Raw genomic sequence first — 18,355 nt, 5'->3', positions numbered from 1 at the left:
ACAGCGCAGGCTCCGGGACGGAATCAAACAACGCTGAGGAGCCGGGGCACGGCGGCGGGGGGGTAGGAATGATGTGCTGTGCTGCGTCATATTACGAATGAAAGTCCCACCTCCGGGACGGTTTCACGGCTTCATGGGACACATTTTATAAGTGTTTAGTTCTGTGTTTGCAAGGAGCATGATGAAAAGAGCCACCTTTTCCTTTTGCATCTTTTGTGCTGCACAAGCTGGCTCTTTCAGCTACAAACGCCTTGGGGGGGGGTTAAAGGTTCCCTTTCGACTTTCTCAGGCTTCGGCCTACATTGTGTTCCTCTGCTTTTCCACCTGTCCCTGGGCTCCAACACCGCCAGTTGCCGTCCAGAAGTGCTGTACGCACAGTCAACAGTCCCTCCTCTGTTATTGGGGTTCAGTAACGTCAGCTGTTCCCCTGCTGTGTGTGTGGCAATCCCTCCTACCTCCTCCAACCTCCTCCTCCTCCACCTGTCCCTGGGCTCCAACACCGCCAGTTGCCGTCCAGAAGTGCTGTACGCACAGTCAACAGTCCCTCCTCTGTTATTGGGGTTCAGTAACGTCAGCTGTTCCCCTGCTGTGTGTGTGGCAATCCCTCCTACCTCCTCCAACCTCCTCCAACCTCCTCCTCCTCCACCTGTCCCTGGGCTCCAACACCGCCAGTTGCCGTCCAGAAGTGCTGTACGCACAGTCAACAGTCCCTCCTCTGTTATTGGGGTTCAGTAACGTCAGCTGTTCCCCTGCTGTGTGTGTGGCAATCCCTCCTACCTCCTCCAACCTCCTCCAACCTCCTCCTCCTCCACCTGTCCCTGGGCTCCAACACCGCCAGTTGCCGTCCAGAAGTGCTGTACGCACAGTCAACAGTCCCTCCTCTGTTATTGGGGTTCAGTAACGTCAGCTGTTCCCCTGCTGTGTGTGTGGCAATCCCTCCTACCTCCTCCAACCTCCTCCAACCTCCTCCTCCTCCACCTGTCCCTGGGCTCCAACACCGCCAGTTGCCGTCCAGAAGTGCTGTACGCACAGTCAACAGTCCCTCCTCTGTTATTGGGGTTCAGTAACGTCAGCTGTTCCCCTGCTGTGTGTGTGGCAATCCCTCCTACCTCCTCCAACCTCCTCCAACCTCCTCCTCCTCCACCTGTCCCTGGGCTCCAACACCGCCAGTTGCCGTCCAGAAGTGCTGTACGCACAGTCAACAGTCCCTCCTCTGTTATTGGGGTTCAGTAACGTCAGCTGTTCCCCTGCTGTGTGTGTGGCAATCCCTCCTACCTCCTCCAACCTCCTCCTCCTCCACCTGTCCCTGGGCTCCAACACCGCCAGTTGCCGTCCAGAAGTGCTGTACGCACAGTCAACAGTCCCTCCTCTGTTATTGGGGTTCAGTAACGTCAGCTGTTCCCCTGCTGTGTGTGTGGCAATCCCTCCTACCTCCTCCAACCTCCTCCAACCTCCTCCTCCTCCACCTGTCCCTGGGCTCCAACACCGCCAGTTGCCGTCCAGAAGTGCTGTACGCACAGTCAACAGTCCCTCCTCTGTTATTGGGGTTCAGTAACGTCAGCTGTTCCCCTGCTGTGTGTGTGGCAATCCCTCCTACCTCCTCCAACCTCCTCCAACCTCCTCCTCCTCCACCTGTCCCTGGGCTCCAACACCGCCAGTTGCCGTCCAGAAGTGCTGTACGCACAGTCAACAGTCCCTCCTCTGTTATTGGGGTTCAGTAACGTCAGCTGTTCCCCTGCTGTGTGTGTGGCAATCCCTCCTACCTCCTCCAACCTCCTCCTCCTCCACCTGTCCCTGGGCTCCAACACCGCCAGTTGCCGTCCAGAAGTGCTGTACGCACAGTCAACAGTCCCTCCTCTGTTATTGGGGTTCAGTAACGTCAGCTGTTCCCCTGCTGTGTGTGTGGCAATCCCTCCTACCTCCTCCAACCTCCTCCAACCTCCTCCTCCTCCACCTGTCCCTGGGCTCCAACACCGCCAGTTGCCGTCCAGAAGTGCTGTACGCACAGTCAACAGTCCCTCCTCTGTTATTGGGGTTCAGTAATGTCAGCTGTTCCCCTGCTGTGTGTGTGGCAATCCCTCCTACCTCCTCCAACCTCCTCCAACCTCCTCCTCCTCCACCTGTCCCTGGGCTCCAACACCGCCAGTTGCCGTCCAGAAGTGCTGTACGCACAGTCAACAGTCCCTCCTCTGTTATTGGGGTTCAGTAACGTCAGCTGTTCCCCTGCTGTGTGTGTGGCAATCCCTCCTACCTCCTCCAACCTCCTCCTCCTCCACCTGTCCCTGGGCTCCAACACCGCCAGTTGCCGTCCAGAAGTGCTGTACGCACAGTCAACAGTCCCTCCTCTGTTATTGGGGTTCAGTAATGTCAGCTGTTCCCCTGCTGTGTGTGTGGCAATCCCTCCTACCTCCTCCAACCTCCTCCAACCTCCTCCTCCTCCACCTGTCACTGGGCTCCAACACCGCCAGTTGCCGTCCAGAAGTGCTGTACGCACAGTCAACAGTCCCTCCTCTGTTATTGGGGTTCAGTAACGTCAGCTGTTCCCCTGCTGTGTGTGTGGCAATCCCTCCTACCTCCTCCAACCTCCTCCTCCTCCACCTGTCCCTGGGCTCCAACACCGCCAGTTGCCGTCCAGAAGTGCTGTACGCACAGTCAACAGTCCCTCCTCTGTTATTGGGGTTCAGTAACGTCAGCTGTTCCCCTGCTGTGTGTGTGGCAATCCCTCCTACCTCCTCCAACCTCCTCCAACCTCCTCCTCCTCCACCTGTCCCTGGGCTCCAACACCGCCAGTTGCCGTCCAGAAGTGCTGTACGCACAGTCAACAGTCCCTCCTCTGTTATTGGGGTTCAGTAACGTCAGCTGTTCCCCTGCTGTGTGTGTGGCAATCCCTCCTACCTCCTCCAACCTCCTCCAACCTCCTCCTCCTCCACCTGTCCCTGGGCTCCAACACCGCCAGTTGCCGTCCAGAAGTGCTGTACGCACAGTCAACAGTCCCTCCTCTGTTATTGGGGTTCAGTAACGTCAGCTGTTCCCCTGCTGTGTGTGTGGCAATCCCTCCTACCTCCTCCAACCTCCTCCTCCTCCACCTGTCCCTGGGCTCCAACACCGCCAGTTGCCGTCCAGAAGTGCTGTACGCACAGTCAACAGTCCCTCCTCTGTTATTGGGGTTCAGTAACGTCAGCTGTTCCCCTGCTGTGTGTGTGGCAATCCCTCCTACCTCCTCCAACCTCCTCCAACCTCCTCCTCCTCCACCTGTCCCTGGGCTCCAACACCACCAGTTGCCGTCCAGAAGTGCTGTACGCACAGTCAACAGTCCCTCCTCTGTTATTGGGGTTCAGTAACGTCAGCTGTTCCCCTGCTGTGTGTGTGGCAATCCCTCCTACCTCCTCCAACCTCCTCCAACCTCCTCCTCCTCCACCTGTCCCTGGGCTCCAACACCGCCAGTTGCCGTCCAGAAGTGCTGTACGCACAGTCAACAGTCCCTCCTCTGTTATTGGGGTTCAGTAACGTCAGCTGTTCCCCTGCTGTGTGTGTGGCAATCCCTCCTACCTCCTCCAACCTCCTCCAACCTCCTCCTCCTCCACCTGTCCCTGGGCTCCAACACCGCCAGTTGCCGTCCAGAAGTGCTGTACGCACAGTCAACAGTCCCTCCTCTGTTATTGGGGTTCAGTAACGTCAGCTGTTCCCCTGCTGTGTGTGTGGCAATCCCTCCTACCTCCTCCAACCTCCTCCAACCTCCTCCTCCTCCACCTGTCCCTGGGCTCCAACACCGCCAGTTGCCGTCCAGAAGTGCTGTACGCACAGTCAACAGTCCCTCCTCTGTTATTGGGGTTCAGTAACGTCAGCTGTTCCCCTGCTGTGTGTGTGGCAATCCCTCCTACCTCCTCCAACCTCCTCCAACCTCCTCCTCCTCCACCTGTCCCTGGGCTCCAACACCGCCAGTTGCCGTCCAGAAGTGCTGTACGCACAGTCAACAGTCCCTCCTCTGTTATTGGGGTTCAGTAACGTCAGCTGTTCCCCTGCTGTGTGTGTGGCAATCCCTCCTACCTCCTCCAACCTCCTCCAACCTCCTCCTCCTCCACCTGTCCCTGGGCTCCAACACCGCCAGTTGCCGTCCAGAAGTGCTGTACGCACAGTCAACAGTCCCTCCTCTGTTATTGGGGTTCAGTAACGTCAGCTGTTCCCCTGCTGTGTGTGTGGCAATCCCTCCTACCTCCTCCAACCTCCTCCTCCTCCACCTGTCCCTGGGCTCCAACACCGCCAGTTGCCGTCCAGAAGTGCTGTACGCACAGAGCCAAACACCTCGCCAATGTGTTAGTGGGGTTCAGCACCGCCAGCTGTTCCCCTGCTGTGTATACGGCAACGTGTACTGCGACCGCCACGCAGTCACAACAAGTTTACTTTAAGGGAACCTGTCCCCCCCCCCCCAGGCGTTTGTTACTGAAGGAGCCACCTTGTGCAGCAGTAATGATGCAAAGGGAAAAAGTGCCTCTTTTCGTGGTGCTCCTTGCACATGCGGAACCTAACAGTTATGAAATGTGTCCCCTCACAGCGTAAAACCGTCCGGTAGGTGGAACTTTCCTTTGTCGTGTGACGCAGCACAGCCATCATTTTTACCCCCTTGGCGCCGTGCGCCGCCTCCTCAGCGTTGTTTGAATCTGTCCCGGAGCCTGCGCTGTTAGGTTAGCCCTTGGCCATGCACACATGTTGCGGTGCCCGTCTTCTGACATCATTTGGTGTCAGGCTGGCTGCGCCTGTGCGGGTGCGCTGGCCGAGATCCCGCCTCGCAGTGTCGTCTAATGTAATCCCACCGCGGGCCTGTGATCCGTGCCCGTGCGCAGTGCATATTCTCGCCTCTCACTCCCCTCCCTACGGCTTCTTCAGACTGTGCGATGTCAGCTGGTCCCTAATAGCATGCCACGGCCGTGACACCGCACAGTCTGAAAAAGCCGTAGGGAGGGGAGTGAGAGGCGAGGATATGCACTGCGCACGGGCACGGATCACAGGCCCGCAGTGTGATTACATTAGACGACACTGCGAGGCGGGATCTCGGCCAGCGCACCCGCACAGGCGCAGCCAGCCTGACACCAAATGATGTCAGAAGACGGGCACCGCAACATGTGTGCATGGCCAAGGGCTAACCTAACAGCGCAGGCTCCGGGACAGATTCAAACAACGCTGAGGAGGCGGCGCACGGCGCCAAGGGGGTAAAAATGATGGCTGTGCTGCGTCACACGACAAAGGAAAGTTCCACCTACCGGACGGTTTTACGCTGTGAGGGGACACATTTCATAACTGTTAGGTTCCGCATGTGCAAGGACCATAATTAAAAGAGCTAAGTTTACCTTTTCCAGCATTAGTGCTGTACACAATGGCTCTTTCAGCTACAAACGCCTGGGGGGGGGGGTTAAAGGTTTCCTTTCAACTTGCTCGAGTGCAGGCTTCGGCCTACACTCCGCTCCCCCTGCTCCTCCTGCTGACCCTGGGCTCTAACACCGCCAGTTGGGGCCCGGTACTGCTAGCTGCACAGAGAAAAACACCAGCCAATGTGTCAGTGGGGTTCAGCACCGCCAGCTGTTCCCCTGCTGTGCAGCCGGCATCGTGTCCTGCAACTGCCACGCAGGCACAACAGACCCAAAAGCTGCCGCCAGTGCAGGCTTCGGCCTACACTCTGCTCCATCTCCTCCTCCTGCTGACCCCGGGCTCCAACACCGCCAGTTGGGGCCCGGTACTGCTAGCTGCACAGAGAAAAACACCAGCCAATGTGTCAGTGGGGTTCAGCACCGCCAGCTGTTCCCCTGCTGTGCAGCCGGCATCGTGTCCTGCAACTGCCACGCAGGCACAACAGACCCAAAAGCTGCCGCCAGTGCAGGCTTCCCTCATCTCCTTCCGCCTTCTGCGGACTGTGCGGCTTCATGGCCGTGGCATGCGTTAAGGGACCAGATGACGCCGCACAGTCTGAAGCGGGTGTAAGGACCCGAGTGCGAGAGGCGAACATATGTGCTGCGCCAGGCCCTGAATCCCAGCCCCGCAGTGTTTTAACAATGTTAAGACACTGCGGGGCTGGGATTCATGGTCATCGCGAAACGCACCGGCCGACATTAAATGATGCCAGAACATGGGCAGCGCTAACAGCGCTAGGCCAGGGGATAACACGACAGCGCAGACTCCTGTACAGCAAATAACAACGCTCAGGAGGCTGCACCCAGCACCAAGGTGGGATTCTTGACATCTGTGCTGCGTCTCATTACAAAGGGAACTCGCGCCTCCCAACACAGTTTGACTGTATAAAGGGCTAAATGTTATACGTGTTTCACTCAGCGTGTGCAAGGAGCGAAATTAAAAGAGCAACCTTTGACTTGTGCAGCACTACTGCTGCATAAGCTGTGGCTCTTCTACTTTGTAACCCCTGAGGGGGGGTTAAAGGTTACCTTTGAAATTGGTTCAATTAGGCTTCGGCCTACACTCTGCTCCCCTTGCAGAGCCCTGGGCTCCAACACCGCCAGTTGGGGCCCGGTACTGCTAGCTGCACAGAGAAAAACACCAGCCAATGTGTCAGTGGGGTTCAGCACCGCCAGCTGTTCCCCTGCTGTGCAGCCGGCATCGTGTCCTGCAACTGCCACGCAGGCACAACAGACCCAAAAGCTGCCGCCAGTGCAGGCTTCGGCCTACACTCTGCTCCATCTCCTCCTCCTGCTGACCCCGGGCTCCAACACCGCCAGTTGGGGCCCGGTACTGCTAGCTGCACAGAGAAAAACACCAGCCAATGTGTCAGTGGGGTTCAGCACCGCCAGCTGTTCCCCTGCTGTGCAGCCGGCATCGTGTCCTGCAAAAGCCACGCAGACACAAGAACTGAAATTGAAGGGAACCTGTCCCCCCTCCCCCAGGCGTTTGTACGTTTTAAAGGCCACCTTGTACAGCGGTAATGCTGCATGTGTGCAAGGTGGCTCATAAACGTATTCTCCTCGCACATGTGGAACTGAAAACACGTCTAAAATGTGTCCTCTGTGTGACCATTTAACCGTCCCGGTGGTGTGACTTTCCTTTGTAATGACACGCTGCAACCCCCTTGGTAGCGCTGCCCGTCTTCTGGCATCATGGTTTGGCTGCCTGCGCCTCTGCGGCCGCCCTGACCCACACAACGCCCCTCGTTGTCTTAGTTATTGGGACTGCGAGGGTGTGATTGATGGGCATGATCAGTGCATCAGTTCGCCTGTCCCTCATCTCCTTCTGCCTTCTGCGGACTGTGCGGCTTCATGGCCGTGGCATGCGTTAAGGGACCAGATGACGCCGCACAGTCTGAAGCGGGTGTAAGGACCCGAGTGCGAGAGGCGAACATATGTGCTGCGCCAGGCCCTGAATCCCAGCCCCGCAGTGTTTTAACAATGTTAAGACACTGCGGGGCTGGGATTCATGGTCATCGCGAAACGCACCGGCCGACATTAAATGATGCCAGAACATGGGCAGCGCTAACAGCGCTAGGCCAGGGGATAACACGACAGCGCAGACTCCTGTACAGCAAATAACAACGCTCAGGAGGCTGCACCCAGCACCAAGGTGGGATTCTTGACATCTGTGCTGCGTCTCATTACAAAGGGAACTCGCGCCTCCCAACACAGTTTGACTGTATAAAGGGCTAAATGTTATACGTGTTTCACTCAGCGTGTGCAAGGAGCGAAATTAAAAGAGCAACCTTTGACTTGTGCAGCACTACTGCTGCATAAGCTGTGGCTCTTCTACTTTGTAACCCCTGAGGGGGGGTTAAAGGTTACCTTTGAAATTGGTTCAATTAGGCTTCGGCCTACACTCTGCTCCCCCTGCAGAGCCCTGGGCTCCAACACCGCCAGTTGGGGCCCGGTACTGCTAGCTGCACAGAGAAAAACACCAGCCAATGTGTCAGTGGGGTTCAGCACCGCCAGCTGTTCCCCTGCTGTGCAGCCGGCATCGTGTCCTGCAACTGCCACGCAGGCACAACAGACCCAAAAGCTGCCGCCAGTGCAGGCTTCGGCCTACACTCTGCTCCATCTCCTCCTCCTGCTGACCCCGGGCTCCAACACCGCCAGTTGGGGCCCGGTACTGCTAGCTGCACAGAGAAAAACACCAGCCAATGTGTCAGTGGGGTTCAGCACCGCCAGCTGTTCCCCTGCTGTGCAGCCGGCATCGTGTCCTGCAAAAGCCACGCAGACACTTGCTCTTGTACCTTCTGCTCCCCATCCTGGTTCCAGTACCATCAGCTGGTTCCGGGCAGAGCCTTTGGCTTAGGTGCCTCCCTCTGGGTATCCGAGTTCCACCAACGTCAGGTGGTCCTTGGTAGTGCTTTCAGGCACGGGTACATCCTGCTTAGTAACCGGGTTCCAGTAACGTCAGCTGGTCCTCGGTAGTTCCATTGGCTCTTGGACCTTCGGCTACCCATCCGGGTTCCAGCACCGTCAGCTGGTTCTCGGCACTGTCTTTTGCTCTTGTACCTTCTGCTCCCCATCCTGGTTCCAGTACCGTCAGCTGGTTCCGGGCAGAGCCTTTGGCTTAGGTGCCTCCCTCTGGGTATCCGAGTTCCACCAACGTCAGGTGGTCCTTGGTAGTGCTTTCAGGCACGGGTACCTCCTGCTTAGTAACCGGGTTCCAGTAACGTCAGCTGGTCCTCGGTAGTTCCATTGGCTCTTGGACCTTCGGGTAGCCATCCGAGTTCCAGTTCCATCAGCTGGTTCTCGGCATTTTCTCAGCCTTCTTGTACCTTCTGCTACATTTCCAAGTTCAAGAGACTAAACACGATGACCCGGAAGACCACCCCTAAGATGACGACGACACCAGAGACGACAACCACCGTGATGACGACGACCCTGGAGACGATGACCCTGAAGACCACCCCGATGACGACGACCCCGGAGAACACCCCGATGACGACGACCCCGGAGACGACGACCCTGGAGACGACGACGACCTGGAAGACCGAGAAGCAGAAGAACAAGAGGCTGCAGAACAAAGAGCAGAAGAACATGAAGCATAACACTAAATATCAGAGCAAAAAATATTATCTAAATTATAAGCAGAAGAAGACTAAGCAGTGTATGGGGGTGAGTCCGTTCCTCCTCGTGGTGCCCCTGGATAAAGCCTGATGCTGCAGGCCAAACTGAACGCGGACAAATGTAACTGTTTTGTGACAGGCAGAACGGAAGGTGTAATCTTCAAACTTTTATAGATAACAACTACGGGAATGCCTGTCACAAATAAGAATATGATGAAGAAGTAGAATATGATGAAGATAATAGTAAAATAAAAAGAATATGAACAATGTAACCAAAAAAATTATAGGTAGAAGATGAAGAAGAAGATGAATAAGGTGAAGAAGTTGATGTCAAAGAAGCTGATGATGAGGATAATGAAGAAGAAAGCGTGGGAGAAGTAAAAAAGAATGTGAAGGGCGTGGAAGTAGTGAAACATCAATATCTGACATTAAAAAAAAAAAAATAACATACTCAAATTCTTTCTAACGCCGAACGTCATAAAAAAAAAACAAAAAACTGCTATTCTATTACATTGGGCTAAACCTCTGTGCCTTTAATATCTCCGCCACGTCCCCCAATACATCCTACATTATTCTTAGTTGTTTTCCTTCATGTAGAATGAACCTACAAGTTTATAAAGGGTTTATTTTAATTCCGATATTTTCGTCCCATTGACTTGCATTGGGATCGGGTATCGGTATCGGATTGGATCCGATATTTTGACGGTATCGGCCGATACTTTCCGATACCGATACTTTCCGATATCGGAAAGTATCGCTCAACACTAATTATGGCAAGAAAAAAGCAGCTAAGTAAAAAAACAAGTGGCCATCATTACTTTAAGAAATGAAGGTAAGTCAGTCCGAAAAATTGGGAAAACTTTGAAAGTGTCCCCAAGTGCAGTTGCAAAAACCATCAAGCGCTACAAAGAAACTGGCTCACATGAGGACCGCCCCAGGAAAGAAAGACCAAGAGTCACCTCTGCTTCTGAGGATAAGTTTATCTGAGTCACCAGCCTCAGAATTCACAGGTTAACAGCAGCTCAGATTAGAGACCAGGTCAATGCCACACGGAGATCTAGCAGCAGACACATCTCTACAACAACTGTTAAGAGGAGACTTTGTGTAGCATGCCTTCATGGTAAAATAGCTGCTAGAAAACGACTGCTAAGGACAGGCAACAAGCAGAAGAGACTTGTTCGGGCTAAAGAACACAAGGAATGGACATTAGACCAGTGGAAATCTGTGCTTTGGTCTGATGAGTCCAAATTTGAGATCTTTGGTTCCAACCACCGTGTCTTTGTGGGACGCAGAAAAGGTGAACGGATGGACTCTACATGCCTGGTTCCCACCGTGAAGCATGGAGGAGGAGGTGTGATGGTGTGGGGGTGCATTGCTGGTGACACTGTTGGGGATTTATTCAAAATTGAAGACATACTGAACCAGCATGGCTACCACAGCATCTTGCAGTGGCATGATATTCCATCTGGCTTGCGTTTAGTTGGACCATCATTTATTTTTCAACAGGACAATGACCCCAAACACACCTCCAGGCTGTGTAAGGGCTATTTGACCAAGAAGGAGAGTGATAGGGTGCTATGCCAGATGACCTGGCCTCCACAGTCACCAGACCTGAACCCAATCGAGATGGTTTGGGGGGAGCTGGACCGCAGGGTGAAGGCAAAAGGGCCAACAAGTGCTAAGCATCTCTGGGAACTCCTTTAAGATTGTTGGAAGACCATTTCTGGTGACCACCTCTTGAAACTCATCAAGAGACTGCCAAGAGTGTGCAAAGCAGTCATTAAAGCAAAAGGTGGCTACTTTGAAGAACCTAGAATATAAGACATATTTTCAGTTGTTTCACACTTTTTTGTTAAGTATATAATTCCACATCTGTTAATTCATAGTTTTGATGCCTTCAGTGTGAATTTACAATTTTCATAGTCATGAAAATACAGAAAAATCTTTAAATGAGAAGGTGTGTCCAAACTTTTGGTCGGTACTGTATGTTTTAAATGTTAATAATATTTTTTGTTAATAAAATTCGTGTTTTGCTATCTTGACCGAGTCTCCTATGTATTTCCTCTAAAAACCACTTATGTTGATAGTGGAAAGGTAGTTGACGTCATTACGTCCAGATTCTGTTCTGCAGTATCTATTGGACGCAGACTGAAGAGAAGATGGAGGTATAATAAAAAGCAGATCTATACTTCTGAAGTGAGGTGTCAGAAATAATGAATTCATGAGGCAAAAATAACAGCCTCATGAATTCACTATTTCTGACACCTGTCCTGGTGAGTATAGATATGCCTTGTATGACCTACATCGTCTCTTTGGTTTGTGTGAAATAGATTACGTACACTGAAGAAAAAATGGAGGTTATACAAGGCAGTTCTCTACTCACCAGGTCAGGTGTGATATATAATGAGTTCATGACGCAGAGTTTAGTGCATCACGAACTCACTATTTATGACACATGTCCTGTTGAGTATAGTTCTGCTTTGTATTACCGCCATTTTCTCTTCAGTCTGCGACACAGATTAATCAGACTGAAGAGATTATGGAGAAAATACAAGTAATTTTGGTTTCTTTTGGCCACCTCATAGCTCTATACCAAACACAAAAAGGTGCAGTGTTCTACTTATTAACTACTGGAGTTATGAGTTGGCCAAAAAATAAAGTGTGCGGTGCAGTGTTTTGTTTGGCGCACAGTGTGTGTTGCCGACTGTGAAATATACAATTAATCAAACATTATTGGGGGCAAAAAACATTATTATTTATTTTTTAACAAACAAATTAATTTAACTACGCCTGCTTGGGGTAGAGTGACGGAAATGGGGTGTGTATAGCTGTGAGGCCTGGCTTAATGTGGACGACGCAGAGGTGGCAGGAGAAGGGGCAATTAAAGTAGTGGGGTGTGGGAGTTAGGGGATGGGGCTAGATGCACGAGAGGGCAGAGACACACTGGAAGGGTGAGACAAACAGGACATTTACAAAAGTTAAGCGCCAACTCCTGTGGAATAGAAACATACAGATTAAGGCAACACAACACAACCTAATACACCAAAAAATACTTACGTTCTCTGGGCAAGGATCAGTCTTAAAAATGCCAGAATGCGGTGGTATTTATATTTTCTGATCCGTGCTACAGAACCACAAGAACCCGGCTCTCTTGATGAAGGTCCTTGTTCAAGCGATCCTTCATCGAACGCCAACGTGTTTTGACTTTGAGCACTGTTGAAAAAACAAAAAAGAATGGTTAGACAATGGACTTTTGGCTGGATCACACAACTGTGTGTGATGAGAGAAACTTCTGAGAGTTTCTCTCATCACACACAGTTGTGTGATCACGGCCATGGTCACTGCTGCATCACACTGCATTGCAATACTTACAAAATGCATTTCGGACCCGAGTCAGGGCATTATCCCAGCCATCCCACATTGCTTTGGCCACCTCATTCCATAGCCGCCGGATCGTCACGTTGCCCGAGTGCTGCGGAATCCGGGTGTCCCACAACGGGACTCGCTCATGGACCAGGGAGATAAGGAGCTCATTTTCAATGAGGTCCTCATCCCGTTCTGGAACCTAAAAAATAAATAAAGACATTAATGTTGGATACATTAACATAAGGAAAAAAAATAAAACAGAGACAGAAAACTGGCATGAGTACTGAAAGTCAAGTCAATAGTAAAGTGAGGATACAATAAACAGCCAGGCATACTTACACGCTGCCACCTTGCCACCAGACCATGAACCCGCTGCTCCTGCTCAGCCTCTGCCGCAGTGGAAGAAGTGCTCTAAAAAAAGGAAAAAAATTTTTTCACATGTGTAGATGTGACAGTGAATACTTACCAATCTGAGGAGTTGAGCACTCACTTCACTGACATGTTCAGCTTCAGAAGGCCCAGGACGTTGCTCATCCTCAGAAGAAGATGACATTCTGATGCATGCAGAAAGAAAAAAATGGCAGAAATTAGGACATACAGATACAGAAAATAGAAAATAAAGACATTGGCTAGGATATACTCACATTGTTCAGTGTCTTGTTTCCTCCAAGGTTCTTGCCTGCATCTGCTCTTCTCTGTCTGCTGGGTAGTGATCTGCAAATGCCCACTCCCTCCTTTTATCAGTTTGTATGTGGGGGGTGGCTAATCAGTGTCTAGACATGTCTTCCTGTGGTGCAACGCATGCATTCAGAAACACAAGCAAACGCATGCGTTCACATAGACCGTAATGCGCTTTTTTTGCCACATTCCTTCCGCTAACAACCACATACGTTTCTAGGCGGCAAATTAACACCTCTAAAGTTACTACATGTAGCATTTACTGTGCCAAACCGCAGATGAGGAAACGACGCATGCGTAGTGTTGAGCATTCCGATACTGCAAATATCGGGTATCGGCCGATATTCGCTGTATCGGAATTCCGATACCGAGTTCCGATATTTTTGTGATATCGGAATCGGAAGTTCCTATAAGTTCCCAGGCGTGTGCGGTGCGTATGGTTCCCAGGGTCTAGAGGAGAGGAGACTCTCCTTCAGGCCCTGGGATCCATATTCATGTAAAAAATAAAGAATAAAAATAAAAAATATGGATATACTCACCCTCGGACGAGCCCTGGACCTCAGCGGTGCAGCCTCCGTTCCTAAGAATACAGTGAGTGTAGGACCTGCGTTGATGTCGCAGCTTGTGATTGGTCGCGTGAGCGGTCACATGAGCAGTCACGCGACCAATCACAAGCCGCGACATCATCGAAGGTCCTTCACTCTGCATTTTTATGGAACGGAGGCAGACGCTTGCAGCGGTGACAGCCAGGGGCCGTCCGAGGGTGAGTATATCCATATTTTGTATTTTTATTCTTTATTTTTTACATGAATATGGATCCCAGGGCCTGAAGGAGAGTTTCCTCTCCTTCAGACCCTGGGAACCATCCAGGATCACTTCCAATATTTGTGTCCCATTGACTTGTATTGGTATCGGGTATCGGTATCGGCGATATCCGATATTTTTTGGATATCGGCTGATCCAAACCGATACTGATACTTTCAAATATCGGAAGGTATCGTTCAACACTACGCATGCGCCGTCTAACGCGGCAAAATGCAACCGATCGCAGACACATGCATCCCTAATGTTAAAGATAGGTATACACGACGCATGCGGATAATTGCAGCACAAACGCTGAGGACACAACTGCAAATGTGAAACCAGCCTATTCATGTAGTGTTATGGTTTGTGCAGATGCCATATTATCCATGAAAAAAACCATTGGATCTCACTCAAACCAATGTTAGTGTAGGGGCCCTGCACATGTTCAATATTTTCCTCAGACAGCCAGAACCAGTCTGAGTAAACAAAGTCAATTAGTTTGTGGAAAACATCGGACTTCACTCCAATGACCAACAGAAGATTTTGTTATCCATCTTTTCCTCTGTGTTCTCTGATTCTCTCATCCGAGAAAATCAGACCACACTATGCTGACACTTGGGTCAGAGCTTGATCAGAGTCTCATTTGTATAATTGTCTCGATTCTCTCAGATGTGAGAATATATATGGCCTTCTGCACCGGCCCTTAGGTCTCATACCCATTTGCGAGAAAAAAAACGGTCCGTAATCTAAACCCAAAAAAATGGAGGAGTGCCATGCGAGTGTTATGCCAGTACAATGCGATTTTTCTCACATAGCATCCGTATGCTATCCGTATGACATGGGTATGCAATGTGTTTTTTCTCTGCTACTATTTTTCTACAATCATTTACAGGACCATTTACAGTGTTCTATGACACAGAATGGTAACATATCTGTAAAAAACGGATGGCATACGGATGGTCCGTATGCTGTGCGATTTTTTTTCTCGCACCCATTGACGAGTCTCATCCGAGATGCGCAGAAAATCACAGCATGCTGCGATTTTTTTCTCAGTCCGATTTCAGCTGAGAAAAAAAATCACAGATGAGATGTAAACCACTGAATAACATTGGTCAGAGTGCAATCCGATTTTTTATCGGATTGCACTCGTCCGTTTTTCTCGCAAATGAGTATGAGCCGTTAGAGTGATTCCTGTATTCAGTGTTTGCAGGGTGCTGTAGCCTAGTGTCCGTATCTAGGGTATGTGCACATATTTTATTTCAGGTGGCAGAACCGCTTCAGGAAAGTGTCTCAAGTCTTTTTCCTGAAGGCGGCATCTTTTTTGTGCCACTGGCGTCTTTCTCAATACTATTATAGTTGCAAGTGACTGAACATGCTACTTCTCTTAACGGCCTCAGTTTCCGAACACTGAAGCAGTTAAAAGAAGTAACAAAAGACGGAGCATGTACTGCAATGTCATTTTACATTGCAGTGCACTAAGTTCACGTTTAGCAGCAAGTTTGTGGCGCTTTTTCAGGTGGGGGTGCCTGCCGCAATCCACCAGAAAAAGATGTTGCGTGCACATACCCTTACATTGGTTCTGTAGCTACAAAATACTTGCATCCCAACATTAAAACGATATGTTCAGTCTCATTTTTTAAAATCTACCTCGGCTTCTTCTATAAAGAAGGCAAGGCTCCAGTAAACTGGCTAATGATGCACTGCACATGGGCCGGGGATGTGTGCTTGCCCACAGACTGAAACTTGCCGGCCAGCCCCTGGTTGTTACCACCAGTATTTCATTTGTGATTTTCACGTATGAAAAAAAAAATTAATTAAAAGCTTCTCCTACACATTACAATGTTAATCACGGACCACACAGAGTGTAGACTGGTGCTGTCCATAAATGTCACAGTTTCATAGATTTGTATAGGTGATTGTGTGTGTGACGACGATAAAAAATGAAAATGTCTCTGATTTTTATTTGGGGAGACAGTCTGCAAGAACATACGGGCCTACGAACAGCACCATAAACTGTAATGGAAAATAAATGATGAAAACCACAGATAGAACATGTACGTTATAATGAGACTTTACTGTCATTACTGTGTACATGACCACCGACCAGCTATATACACCTCAGTCAGTGTCCTATACGGCCTATTCACACAGGAGGACCACACGTCTCTGTGCACACAGCGACTGTTAATATGTTAATATGTTCTGTGCACATAGAATGTCCTATTTTCAGGAGCACACGTCCTGTTTACCAGGAGCAATGTGCTACAAAAAACCTTGATTTTTAAGCTGGCTAAAAATCGTTGACTAATAATCATTTTGCTCATGTATCAGGTGATTACTGACCTTATTTAAATGAGCCAATAATCAGGAAGACACGCTCTTGCAATCACACAATTCATGATTATTGCCTCATTTTAATTGGCCATAATTCAGTGGCTGTTAGCTATGCAGGTCCACAGCACAAAAAAAATTGTATTATTATTATTATTATAGCGCCATTTATTCCATGGTGCTTTACATGTGAGAAGGGGTATACATAGTAAAAACAAGAACAATAATCTTAAACGATACAAGTCATGACTGGTACAGGAGGAGAGAGGTCCTGGCCCGCAAGGGCTCACAATCTACAAGGGATGGGTAAGGATACAATAGGTGAGGATAGAGCTGGTCGTGCAGCGGTTTGGTGGATCAGTGGTTACTGCAGGTTGGAGGCTTGTCGGAAGAGGTGGGTCTTCAGGTTCTTTTTGAAGGTTTCGATGGTAGGTGAGAGTCTGATATGTTGTGGTAGAGAGTTCCAGAGCAGGGGTGATACACGAGAGAAATCTTGGATGCGATTGGGGAAGAGGAGATAAGAGTGGAGTAGAGAAGGAGATCTTGTGAGGATCGGAGGTTGCGTGCAGGTAAATACCGGGAGACGAGGTCACAGATGTATGGAGGAGACAGGTTGCGGATGGCTTTGTATGCCATGGTTAGGGTTTTGAACTGGAGTCTTTGGGTAATGGGGAGCCAGTGAAGGGATTTACAGAGGGGAGAGGCCAGAGACTAGTGTGGGATGGTGGATTAGTCAGGCAGCAGAGAGCTTAGAATAGATTGGAGGGGTGCGAGAGTGTTTGAGGGGAGGCCACAGAGCAGGAGGTTGCAGTAGTCAATGCAGAAGATGATGAGGACATGGACTAGGGTTTTTGCAGATTCTTGGTTGAGGAATGTACGGATCCGTGAAATATTTTTGAGTTGAAGTCAGCACGAAGTATTTGATTGTATGCTGCTGACCTGTATTGACACTATCTAGAGAGCAAGATTACAGAAGTTACAAGAAGTGGGCCTGTGTTCTTAAAAATGCCAAGGCTGAATTTTAGTCCAAGTCTGGCCCTGGGATGAACAAATGGATGGGGAAAGGATTGGTGTAATCTTGTTATTTTGATAGGTTAAAAGGACCCTCCGGTGCCATTTAAATACACATTTGGAAGTGAGTGGTTCTGATGGCCTGCTGTCTAAGCATACCTACTTTTACACGTGCAAGAAAGCTGCCCATCTGTCACCTGTCCCTTTAGGTATCTGTAGATGTGATGTTAATACTGCTCAGCTTGCAATGTGGAAGTAAGCATCCCTGAACAAATCCTTTAATATACCAGGGGTGCCATTTATGTCTCACGTGGTTGACCATAATATTTTTGCCTTTGAAGGACTACCAGCATGTCCTGAGTTTCTGCAGCTCATAGGGCATGCCGAGAGATATAGGTCACTACAGGGGTATAGAGTGATTTCCTTTTTATATAGTGACAGAGGTACCGAGTGGACACATTGTTTTAACTTTTTTAACTATAACTTAGTAATGCTTTTCTTTGTCACTTGCTTTCTGTTTAATTACAACTCTGATGTTTGCTTCTGACAAAGCTCCGTGTGCTCACGCTGCTTGCCAATGCCTTCAGTCTCTGATCTGCTGCTGCTTTACACAGGAGGAAGTAGGCAGGCTACCATCATCATGTATGAGCTTCAGTAACATAATATGGAGGCAGCCATTCTGTGCTGCGTTGATGATTTCAGCAAAGCTAATGATGCCTGGCATGCAAGCTGCTGTAGAAAGCAGTGCAACAACTACTGGCAGAATGGAAAGGACAGTAGATCAGGCTGCCCGTTACATGGATTGGCCAATCTGACATTTTCTGGAATTGCCATATGGTCTGTTTGGCCCCGCTTCTGACCCCAAGAGTTATAAGTAGCTGTATTTTCTTTTGTGACCTTCTCCTAAGGTAGGAGGATACTTTACAGATTTACAATTCTTATGACAAAGAAGTCCTGCCACTTCTAAAGACGTAACTGCTTTTCTCCAGGTAGAAGTATATACACTGCTCAATAAATAAATAAAGGGAACACTAAAATGCCACATCCTAGATATCACTGAATGAAATATTTCAGTTGCAAATCTTTATTCATTACATAGTGGAATGCTTTGAGACCAATAAAACATAAAAATTATCAATACAA

Source organism: Ranitomeya variabilis, chromosome 5 (genome assembly GCF_051348905.1).
Source record: "Ranitomeya variabilis isolate aRanVar5 chromosome 5, aRanVar5.hap1, whole genome shotgun sequence".
Lineage (NCBI taxonomy): Eukaryota > Metazoa > Chordata > Amphibia > Anura > Dendrobatidae > Ranitomeya > Ranitomeya variabilis.
Note: the sequence above shows the minus strand (reverse complement) of the source record.